Here is a 12,796-nt window from a genome sequence, read left to right as displayed (position 1 = left end):
TATGCTATGAAAAACAAGAAAGCTTCTAATTGAATGAATTCTAGAACTTTTAATTTCAAATCTATAAGACAGAGTAAGTACAAAATGATGCTAGATTTTACACAACAAAATTCTCGATGAAATTCACACTTTGAATGTAAATCCTATGATCTAGATAAGCTAAAGGATTTGTTTCCAGTTGTAGTGGGCCCTTGCCACTCCTAGATCAAACCTAAACTAACTCAATAAAAATGAAATTCAAAACAAAGTCATAATACTTACAAAGAATTTAGAGATGAAGCAAAATTCAATTAAGATTCAATTATTACTACAAAAGAGCTTCAATCCACCATTTATTCCTTCCCTGCTTCTCTTCCTTTTACAAACTTCAAAACTCTTACAATACAAACTATGGTTGAGCCATTTATAAGATTTACAAGGCGAATTACTCATTTTCCTCAATTATGGAAAATTGAACAATTTTAACAAAGTTATGCCAAAGATATTGGCAAATATTCCTAACCATGGCGAATTTTGAAAAAATATTTAGAGGGAACCTAAATTGTTATATTTTCAACAAAAATCTCTCTTGTATTTGTCTCATTCAAATCCAGATCCTCGGAAATCGTGCCCAACTTTGGCGGTCTGGCTCTTTTTACAAAATTCTAAAACTCTGGAAAACGAGTCATTTTTTATAAAACTTCCTCCAAGACCCGCTTAAAATTTTAGAAAAATTTGAATCTAGAGAAAATGTTTGGATATAGATAATTAATTATATGGTTAAAAAACCCATTTTCTCAGATTTTCTAGATTCACCTCGAGCTGCATGAAAATCGAGGTCAAACTTGGCATTTTGGAGGTCAAACTTGGCATTTTGGAAACTCTGCACATTTTGAGCAGATTTGTTAATTAGCTCCTAGGGATTTTGGACAATAAACTCCCTCGGTTTTCCTTGGAAGTGTGCCAAAATGTTGAAACTTCAAATTAGATATTCGCATACTCTACTTATACCAACTAGTTCAATTGACTTGTGAACAATTTTGGTGATGGAACCCTATGATAAATGAACTTAGAAAAACCGTCATTAGTAAATCATGGAAAAATCATCTTCAATCATAAAAGAGTCAATAAAATTAATGATAACCAACCATAGAGTGTAAGATATGTATTTGGTGGCAAGTGATGGAATTGAGGTACGAAATGGGTTAAAAGTACATGAATATAGGTTATGAATGGTGGTATTAAATGAAAAGATGAAAACATGGACATATTTGAGGCCCAACAGCACTATAAAGATCTTACCCACAATTTTTTATTTAACTTGTAATGTTAACTTGAAAATCCATCCTTAATTCAATATTAAAAACTAAATGAAGGGCTTATAAAGATCTGACCATCAGCAATTTTCATTTCGCTCGTAACATTAACTTTAAATTCCAGGTCTCGTCAAGTTTCTTTAAATTTCAAAATATAATCATCAAGCAAAGGCAATATTTTGAGAATTTTAACTTTTGCCCATAAATGAGATAGACATGGACAATCTCTTTTAAATTTCAAAACCTAATTAGAAAATATGGGCAATGTCAACTAATCATTTATATTTGACATAAACATGAAAAACAAATTAATTAAAATAAATTTCATATATACATGAGTTATGATTTTTTTGGACATATAGTACTACTAAGTCATGATGTTGACTCATAATACTCTCACACAACTTTTTTACATAATCTTAGTATTTGTTTATATATATGAATATATATTATAATCTAAAATTTAAATGACTCTAAACTTTTATACACCATTTAATTTATATAATTACAATGGCCATTTAATTTATATAATTAAGTTAATATCATTCTTAAAAAACATATGATCTTCTTTCTTTAATAACAAGACACAATGCAATCAATAATACAACATCTATGCAATAGAAATATAATACACACATCTAGATATATTACTTATTTATAAATGCAAATGTGATGCATTTGTTCCCATTCTCAATATATAATACGTATATTTACATACATGCATAACATATGCATTTATTATATTATTTTTTGTAAATGCGAATGAAAAGGCTTCAAAATTATTCCATGCATGGTTTCAAATTCACATCATACATATAGATTGCATTTCAAACTCATTGGCTTTGTATAAACCTTACACAAAATTGATGAAATGAATTGAACACAGCCACATAATTTGAGCGACATGTTCACTGTCATTGTCGTGGAGAAGAACCCTATTCGTTACGTTATCTCAAGGCGACTCGTCGAAAAACAACCATGGCACAGGTCTGACCAACATTCGCTTTAAAGTGAAGCAGATCTTAAAAGTTTGTGCGCACAATATGTCTCTCAATGCCCATGCTGATGCAACGCAAGGTTTGATGATCTAAAAAAATAGAGGAAGTATATATGCTCTCAACTTCTAAAGTTTTGTCTATCATAGCTGTTCAGAAAAAATGCCATTTATTTTTGTAAGGTATTACAGTTTTCCAACCACATGTCCTGCTCTGTTGATTTACTTGAGCTTATAATTCATATAGATTCATTTATAATACCATGAAACTCTCAGCATTTGATCAAGAACACGCACTATAAAGAAATCAGATGAAACTCTGGTATTTTAACTAAAGAAACTTCTGATTAATGCAACGATCACATAAAAGAAAAAAAGAAAAAAAAGTTCTTCTTACAATGCATCGTTATCACAAATCTATACAATTGCATACATTAATTTATATACTGTGGTGTCAGAAGTGGTGAAGGGCAATGTTTTTTCCTAAAGCATCATTCATTGCCAACAATGTTCATTGCTAGCATTCTGAAGTGTTGAGAATAATTGTTGCAACATTCAGATAAAATTTCTGAGCATTGATATTTTAATCCATTGAGATTATAATGCATTGGTCCAATTCCTCATGCAAATTGGGCAGCGTTGAGATTATAATGCATTGGAGCCTCTTTAATATTTTTCGCATGACGTTTATTGGCATTGCATCCAAGCCATGGCATAGTTTTTATTGTTTTTATCGTTTATTGCATATTAGTTTGGCACACAACAGGATACTTGGGCACCAGCATTACCTTGGCACCAGCATTGGCATACAATAGGCTAATTTAGCACCAATAGGCTACTGCGGCCATGAATAAAGATTGGTAATTGCATTGGATGAATAGATGTGTTGATGGTATTGCCTTGGATGAATATTAGTATTGCCTCTTTTATTATCTTCATGGAAGCAACGTTCTCTTTTATTATTGGAGTAGCATTTTCCTTATTATCTCCCTGGAGAAGCGTTCACTATTATTCTTTGCAGCGTTGATATATCATTCTCTTCTCTTATACTATGCGATAATGCCAACAAGAAATAACATTGATCATTCTCTACAACAAATAGCCTTAATAACATTCATAGGTTTGTAATCGTTAATATGATGTAACATTAAAATAGCTTATATGGGGCAGCCTTGGTTTGTAAACAACGTAGACATGGTTTATTCATGTTTTTTTACGCATATTTGGAGCAACTTCGAGTTGTAGGCAACTTTCAAATTTATCATGGAAAAGTGTTCAAGTTTGTAGTTATTTATTTTGTTTGGCATTACGCTAAAATTTGGTCACAATCCATGACAACAATCCCAAGTCTATGCCACAACCGCATTATGAATTGGGGATTCTCTAATCAAACTTCTTTATTCCCTAATATATTGATTGTACAACATTCATTATGAGTGCATTCATGGAGAAACCTTCATTCTTAGAGATTTATATCATGGAGACTCATATCTATTGCGCATTAATTTATTATGGCAAGGTTTTCTTAATACATGGAATTTAAGGATGTGTCACTATTCTATAGTCATAGTAGTAAAAAAAAAATAGTTTTTGTCTTTCAAATTTTGTCAAAAGCTTAAAAGTGTGGCTATTATCTTGTGGAAGATCAAGTTTTAGGTCTTAGGTTGGAATAAATTTTTATTATGTATTGTAAATATGTCAAAGTGTGTCAAGAGTCACAAAATGGTCTTTTATATCCCAAGGGGTCAAGTTAGCTAGGTCTAGGGGTCAAGTTACATCAAGTAATCATGAGAAAGATTGTGATGCCATGCTTTGTCATCATGGACACATAATTGTAGGTGTCTTGAGTCAATTTACATGTCAAATCATGATTGATCATGACATCAACTCTTCAACAGTCAAGAGGACAATTGTTGTGCTTTTACCAAGTGCTAGGCTTTGGTCATTCAAGTTCAAATCATGATTATCACCATCAAGTCCACTCTCAGCCACCTTGGGAGGTTAAATTGCATGGTTGTCTTCATACAATATCTCTCAACTCACCATTTTTCCATCAGAAAGCTCGGTGTCTACACGTTTTTGGTCGTTGTGCAAAGGAGACAAGGGAGTGTTGCGCTTGCACACAGTGTTGCGTTTTTCTCAACACGGTGGTCAAATCATTCTCATAGGTGAAAACTTCAGTTTTACTCAGTACCTTGTTTTTAAATGATTACCCAATTGCATGCATGAGCTTAGAAAACAACATAGAAATATGCAAGACACCAAATTTCACCAACGTTGCGTTTTTGCATTCGCTGCATTTTCTCCATTCAATGCGCTTTCTATATTTGCTGGGTTTTCTCTGTGTGTTGAAATTTTGTGCTTACCTTTCCCAAATTGTAAGAAATTTCGATTTGAAGCCTCCACATGAAAAGACTGCCATGCCATTAAACTGAAGTGAAGCTCCTTACCATAATTGTGTGTGCCTTAGAGGTGTTTGAAACTTGCTTTCTCATGCACTGCACTTCTGGCACTGCACCTATATTTTGAATTTTCTGCCACCAGAATCAAATATGTATTAGTTGACTTGGGGTTTCGAGGAGGAAATTGGTGTTAATTGGTCTATTGTATAGGGTTTTGTTCCCATTTTCCATCAAAGATAAAATTTGGGGCCTCTTTTCATTATTGCTATTACTTGTTGCACAAATTAAGTTTGCATTAAAACCTTAGAGTATCCCCTATTGCAAAAAAGAAACCATGTTAACTCCAGAAGAAAGAAAACAAAAGGGAGGTGCTATTGTCATATTTGAACCACAAGATCTCACATTCATCAATGCAGCCCAACTATCATAGTTTCTTTTGAGCAGGTGGGTTGTATCAGGTTTTCTGAGAAATTTCAATGGTATAATGCACAACTTACTAAGGAGTTTTCCATTAACTTTAATGGTTTGGAGGCTAAGGTTGGAGCACTTACCTTTCTAGTTATAGAGGTCACAATATCAGTTGCAATAAGGATTCCCCTTCAGGGAGGACATGCCCCTTGATATTGCCCATTATAAAGATTTTTTGAAGCCTGAGTATAGAAACAAGGAGCATGGGTCCATTTCTCCTAAAGAGTATCTACTCGAACATCACAACAATATTTTGTAAGCTATTCAGAGTTATTTCACTTGTGAGGGTAGGTTTGGAAGATTTATCAATACAATTTCAGTCTCTTGATGCATTTTACTGGGAAGAGCCCCCTGAATTTTCCCTTCTATCTATTCAGGAGTCGCAACAAGATGGCATCCAAAGTGCAGGGAAAAAAAGTCAAGTGAAACCTAGAATTTTCCACTTTTTCTTAACTAAGTTGTTGGTATTTGTTGGCTTATATGGGCCTGACCCAGGTTCGAAAGAGTTATTTAGCCAATCAAATACTGTAGCTACTAGCCCTTTCGGCAACAGCCTGTGAAGCGTGGACTGAGGTCTCACCCGAGGTAGCAAGGGAGGGTGTTGGAAACAAGTTTCCTCACCCTTGGGATGTCAAGATGTGGTTTGGAGGTTTCACGTCCCATTCTGCAGCTTCACATTGTGTTGTATTCGCGTTGATCCCGAACACCTCTTACTGTTTATTAGCACGTAGTCTACAGATCTAATCTATTGGATGAGGTATTGCAAATCGAATCTACTTTAGGAGGGTCTTTAAGCAAACATTTATCAGATTTATTCAGTTCATGTATTAAGATTAAACCCAGATTCACAAGCATTCAATAAGCAATCATATACACATAGATCAAAAAAATCTTATTAATCATACAAAATGCCAAATTTGCGATAATTCAGATTTGACACAGAATTCTCAGAAGGAACTTATCTTTATTTCCACTTATCACTAGTACATCCAGATCCGCCCTGCGCTGCAGGGGTCCATGCACACAGCTGCAGCCTCTTCCAGGCCTCTACACACATAGCTGCAAAGCCTCTATCCACTACCCCAAACCCTCGACTCGGACTTACAGACGCTTCAAACTGCTTTCCTCAACAATCCATTACAATTCAGATCCAAGATCATACCCCAAAATGAACTTAGCTTCCCCTACCCATAGAGCCTCGCTCTATTTATACCTTTCCATGGACCGTGATCCATGGGTGGGCTAACTCTACGTACATTTCTTTACATTATTTTGGGCAGACTACCCTTTGACTTTCACTTATTAGAAATCACGCTCTGTGCTTCTCGTAGAATCTTTACCCTTTCTTTACCCAAAATTGTGAGCTTCGTGCCCCATTACCATTATGCGGGGTTTCCGCTACCCAACAGTTGCCCAACACAATCATCGTGACTCGTCCTGAGTCACTCAGCTGGTGTGGGAATCTTTGCGTGGAGGTCAGTCAGCAACTTCTACATCTCGCTGATCTCTGCAACAAATTTGGCTGTGAGCCTTTGTACCTTTTCCATGTGAGTCATTGAGGCATCCCTATCACTTGCAGCTAGCTGCTCCGTCACACATACTACCTGCATCTATGTTACCTTGCCTTCAATGGTTTTAGATATGCTAATGCTTCATTGAGCCAGGGCTGTATATGTTCTTTAAGTACTGCCTCTTGTTGCCACACCGCGTCAACTTGGGCTTTGAGCACCTAGGCCTCTTTCATTTTGGCCAACCACTGTGTGATAGTGACCATCTGTGCAGCCCCGCGGGTGGTGTCATAGGCCTGCTGTAACTTGCACGCCTCGATTTCTACTTGCTGAATGGTTGGGTCCTCCTGGAGGGAGGTGAGTATCCCGAGCGACTAATCGAGTAGTCCCGAGCATTCACGAACAACACCACTGATCATTTCTAGTCCAGCTTCAACTTCGCCATGGTGACGTTCCCGCTTGGTCGGAGGTGTGGGAGGTTGGGCCTAGAGACGGAGTTCTGCAACCTGTAATGTTAGTTCCTCCTGGTTTCTTGCGGCCTCTGCTTGGGCCGTACGAAAGCCCCACTTTCCTTTCTCCATATGGTACTTCTCCTTTATTTTTTCGGCGAGGCCTCCCTCGTTAATGGTTCCTGCTATGTCTATGGGGTTATTTCCTTTAAGCGGTAGGTGCGTAATCCGGTGGATTAGGTCAGCTGTGATTGGGATCGGTTCTTCCAACCAGAGATTTCCATCATGGACGAGACCCAGCAGTTGTCGAATCACAAATATGGTGATGGTCGTGCGGTGATACTGAGGTATCCACCTGAGATTTAGTAGCCCTGCCCTCTCCACACCTAGTAACCACTTCTACGGAAAAAAACTTGTCTTCGGCTAGTTCAGGGAACTTGTCACTGTCTGCAAGGTCCCAATCTTTGAATTTGATGCTTGGAACGCGCCCCATTGGCAACCCTTCCAACCTTATATCGTCCAAAAGGAGCGGGTTCTAGAGCGTAGTTTTTGCAGTGTCTTCGTCTTTTGATCTCTTGGTGGTCCCAGTCCATGGGGAAAGATACGAGGGTAACGACGGAAGCTGGAACGCAGGTTCTTCTTCCTCCACTTGTGCGTCAATCTGATCGATCAAGTCTTGCAGATCATCATCCTCCTCAGCGGGTTCAGGGGCTACTGCTTTGCCTTTGTCAACTGTGGAGCATTTATTGAGTCTTCGGGAAGCCCGAACGGTTCCCATCTTTTGCTTGTCCTAGGTTGCGGGGTACATAGGGACTTAGCAACTTCAGGAACTTGAGTCATAGCCTTGGGCTCTTCTTGATTCAGCTGCATTTCTTTTGCAGCCCGTGCTCGGGTTCTTGCCATAGTACTCAAGGAGTGCCTGGTAGCTACATATTTGCTGCATTTTGCTGGTTTAATGCACCAAAAGTCTAGTGCCAGCCACAAACTATGTGATTTGAAAAAATCATTTCCCTCCATTTTGAGCTCATTAGTGGCGTCGAGTTGGCAGATCTTTACGTATCTCATTCGGAACTTTCGTCTTCATGTCTCGCTACCCGCTCCTCTCTGACATGATCGGACCTTCCTGATAGGGCCAAGGTGGCTAACGGTCATATTTTGACTTTTCCCCATGGTAGTGCTATCCTTGGGGCACAACTGTGAACTTGAGGATTGCATAATTTGGCCAAGAATCCTTTCGCCGCACCGGTTTTCCGCAGACTGGTTTATAGTCCCACGCCTTCTTTCAACTGCTCGAGGTGCTGAGACTGTAGTTTCTACTGCTAGTCATGTGCTTGCACCTTTGGTGTGAGTTTGGATCATCCCTTCTAGCTCGGGCTGTGAGCACCTCTGAAGCATTTGGGTCATCAATCTGGGGGTTATGTTCTTCTGTGAGTGTGGGCGCAGCCATGATAGCAGGGTCGCAGCACGTTCTTGGGCTACTCTGCTTTGTAATGCACTTTGCTTCTTTGGCCGCAACCACAGTTTATTAGTGTTGAGGGGCCTGTGGCCACTCCATCTTTTCTGAGCTTCCTTCCATCATCTGTTATAAGCCCAATGTACCCATGGTATCCGCAACTTCCTTGAGCCCCTACTAACGTTGGCACCGGCCGCTTGGGCACCGGTCTTTTGGGGTGGCTTCGAGCTCCTAATTTTAAGCTGGGTGGATGTCTGTAAGCTATGTTGGCGAGGACTTCTTACTTTGTTTCACTCTTCTAGTCGTGCGCGCACCTTCCTTCAACATCTGAGCCCTGTCGTTCACATCTTCGGGGTTACACCCTATCCGGAAGCAACAGTTGTGTGGGGTGTTTTCGCGAATACCTCTGACAGTTCCTTTACTCCTATTGTTACCATATAATTACAATTGAACGTGGTTACTTCATGTAGCTGGTTCTTCCATCGTTCAACCTCTTCATCTGAGTCCGACGTGCAAGAACTATCGTGGTCCCATGAGAGTTGACCATCCATCGTTGGATTAACCTAGTCCTAATCTTGCGCTGTAATCTGGTAGATACAGTCTAACTCTCCATCATTGTCTTCATCGCACACGGGTTCGGTATATCGTTCCCCATCTACGGGGTCCAACGGGACCACTACGCAGAGAGATTTCTTTTCGAATATCATTTTTCGTTTCTTGAGGTTCATGATTCCATTCATATCCGTTTCCCAATCTATCCCTAACAGTGCAGGATATGGGTTACTATCATCCACAATTTCGATAACCTCAAAATCGGTCTAGGTGTTGGTGCCATCGATGTCTACTGTAACTCCGTGCAGGCGTCCCATGGGCAGAATCTTCTGTTGGTTAGCCATCTGTAGTTGAATCGGGGACCATTGTAGTGGAGGTCTGCCCATGCGTTCCCAAGTCTGCTTTGGTAAGACATTCACGTCAGACCCCAAATCTAAGACGACCTGATCCATCTCATAGTTATCGATCTAGACAATTAGCCACATTTCCTGCCTAGTGCACAAAGCATGTTGACCTAATTTTCGGATCATTTGCGGTTCATCTGCTCCGGCGCAATGAGTTATCAGTTCCTACAGCCCCTTTACCGCCTTAGCATCCCTGAGTAAGGTCATGTAGGTTTCCAGGAAGGTCGTTAGCACAGATGTATCCTTCTCTGACCCTAATTAACCCTTACTTCCTGACGTAGAAGCTTCCATGAAGCTCTTCTTGGCTTCCATAAAGGTTTCCTTCGTACGCTCCAAGTCAAAGTCTAGTTGTTTCCGGTGGGCCTTACAGACCCATGCGTCTGTCTCTGGTTGTTTCCCCTTATCTTCTCCAGTGGTAGACCACTCTGGAGCATCATATTTACGTTCAGCTCCTCCACATGAGGTTCAGCCTTCATCATCTGGACATTCTGAGTGGGGTTGGTCAAAAGCACCCCCTTTTCCCGCATCTGAGCAATCAGCGTAGGGATTGGGCGGGTTCGTGCAATCCCGGGCGTAGTGCCCGGACCCTCCACAATTGTAGCAAATTTAATGCCCTCGTCCCCGTCCAAGTCCCATGCCTCCGCGGCCCCATCCGCAGCCCTAGTACCCTCCCCACACGAATGGTGTGGTGGGACTCTGCCCGCACACCTCTATTTGCATCCTATAAGTAGGTGTTCGATCCATCAACATTTGGTAACTACGACAATTTCTTTCCTCATGGCCCACCATTCTGCAAAAGTTACAAAATAATTGTTGAGGAAGGGGTTGTCTTAATCTTGGTAATAGGTGACAATTGTCTATGGAATGCTTTCCTCCCACCTCACAGATTGTGCACCAGAGTGCGAACGCCATACTTGGCCTCGTTTGTACCTCTGGTCGCAATGTTATTGGCCCCCCTCCCACCACATAGTTCGCAAAGCTTGGACAATGGTCCTTATCGTGGCTCGATCCCTTACATTTGATATACCATACTTCTTCCCATACCTTTGTCCTAGGCACCTGTCCTTGTTTCAAGTTTCACATCTCTAGACATAAGTTTTGTATTTGCGCTTAGATTTGTTGTACTCCCAACCCTGGGTCCTGTATTGGGGTTTCCTCCAGCCGCATTGCTACCTCCAACACTTCAGCTTGGGTTGAGATCTTTTGTGCGATAAAGCCGATCTCAGATAGGGCATTAACGATGCAACAAACTATGCGTGGTTCTGCGCATCCGTTAGCGTCATATTGGCCTCACAGATGGTGCTTTTCAATCTCTAATCTAAATCCCATGGGGTTTCACTAGGCAACATTACAATCTCCTTGAACCGAATAACTGACTGTGCTTCCGACTTGGGTCGCCCAAATTCCTTGTGTAGTGCCTCCTGGATTGCTGTCATTCCTTCATTTGGATGATCACTTGAATATTTCATGTACCAGGTCAATGCGCAGTCCTGCAGCGCACTAACTAACATAGCCTTCTTGATGTTATCATCTATGATGCCCTGAGCGTCCCATACAGACTTTATCACAAACTAGAACTAGCCCAGTTCCTCATTTGCTACCCCTTTAAATGTTGGTAGCTGGACTGTGCTCGCCATCCGGACTTTTGGTGGTGGTGGGGTTTGGGGTGGGGTCGGGGTTGGTGTTAGGGTTGGTGTCGATAAATTTGATGTAAGTGAAGCGGGTGGTGGCGTGGGCGGAGGTGGTATCAGTGGGAAGTGCTCCTTGATAAACCAGACCGCACTCCCTAGTGAGAACCTTGCAAGCTCCTCCTCGCTCCTCCTCCTATTTTGCGGTAACCTCTTCTGCTCCGCGTTACTCTAGACATCAATAAATGCGCATAATTTGTTTTTTTCACAACAAAATATTAATCCAAGTATTCAATGTTTTTATATACCTACCCTGAGGTCTCTAAAGAAACCGCCTTTTTTCTTTGATATAGCTCACAGTTGTATCTATCGCGAACTTGGTAATAAATCCTCCTATTACCCGATACAACCAATGATCTACTACGTGCAAAATTTTATCCTTGGTGGCTTCTAGACTGTGCACCAGTTCCAGGGTCCACCCAATAGGCTGGTCCAATCTGTACCTTCCCATGCTATTAGCTAACCTTGTGATCCACTCATACAGCTCTACCAGAAATGATGCAAAGAAGATTTTGTGAATGTCTGTGAATATATACTAGTCCAGCCAATCTTCCTCTGATACTCGTGGGTTTCTATTTTCTTGAACTGCGAACTCGTGGAGTTTCAGATCCCACCACTCTTCAATCTCTTTCTTTGTAGGGTTCCAGTGTTCCCACATCAGACACCTCTTAAGCAGATCCCAGTCCCGACAATGGAACCATTTGTTGGCTTATATGGGCCTGACCCAGGTTCGGAAGAGTTATTTAGCCAAGAAAATCCCGTAGCTACTGGCCCTTTCGGCAACAGCTCGCGAAGCGTGGACTGAGGTCTCACATGAGGTAGCAAGGGAGGGTGATAGAACCAGGTTTTCGCACCCTTGGGATGTCAAGATGTGGTTTGGAGGTTTCGCGTCCTGTTCTATAGCTTCGCGCTGCACTGTATTCGCACCGATCCTGAACACCTCTTGATTTCTATTAGCGTGCAGTCTAGAGATCTAATCTATTGGATGAAGTATTACAAATCAGATCTACTTTAGGAGGGTCTTTAAGCAAACATTTATCACATTTATTTAGTTCACATATTAAGATTAAACTCATATTCACAAGTATTCAATAAGCAATCATATGCACATAGATCAAAATAGTCTTATTAATCATACAAAATGCCAAATTCGTGATAATTTAGATTTGACACAGAATTCTCAGAAGGAACTTATCTTTATTTCCACTTATCACTAGTACATCTAGATCCGCCCCGTGCACTCAGTTGTAGGGGTCTGCGCACACAGTTGCGGACTCTTCTAGGCCTCTGCGCACACAGCTGCAGAGCCTCTATCCACTACCCCAAACCCTTGACTTAGACTTACAGATGCTTCAGACTACTTTCCTCAACAACCCATTACAATTTAGATCCAAGATCATACCTGAAAAAGAACTTAGCTTCCCCTACCCATAGAGCCTCGCTCTATTTATAACTTTCCATGGACTGCGATCCAAGGGCGGGCTGACTCTACTTACATTTCTTTACATTATTTTGGGTAGACTACCCTTTGAATTTCACTTATTAGAAATCGTGCTCCATGCTTCTCGCGGAATCTTTACCCT

Source organism: Pinus tabuliformis, chromosome 6 (assembly GCF_031772625.1).
Source record: "Pinus tabuliformis cultivar Carrire ecotype Pingquan chromosome 6, CPIR1, whole genome shotgun sequence".
NCBI classification, from domain to species: Eukaryota; Viridiplantae; Streptophyta; class Pinopsida; order Pinales; family Pinaceae; genus Pinus; species Pinus tabuliformis.
This window is presented reverse-complemented; position numbering follows the sequence as displayed.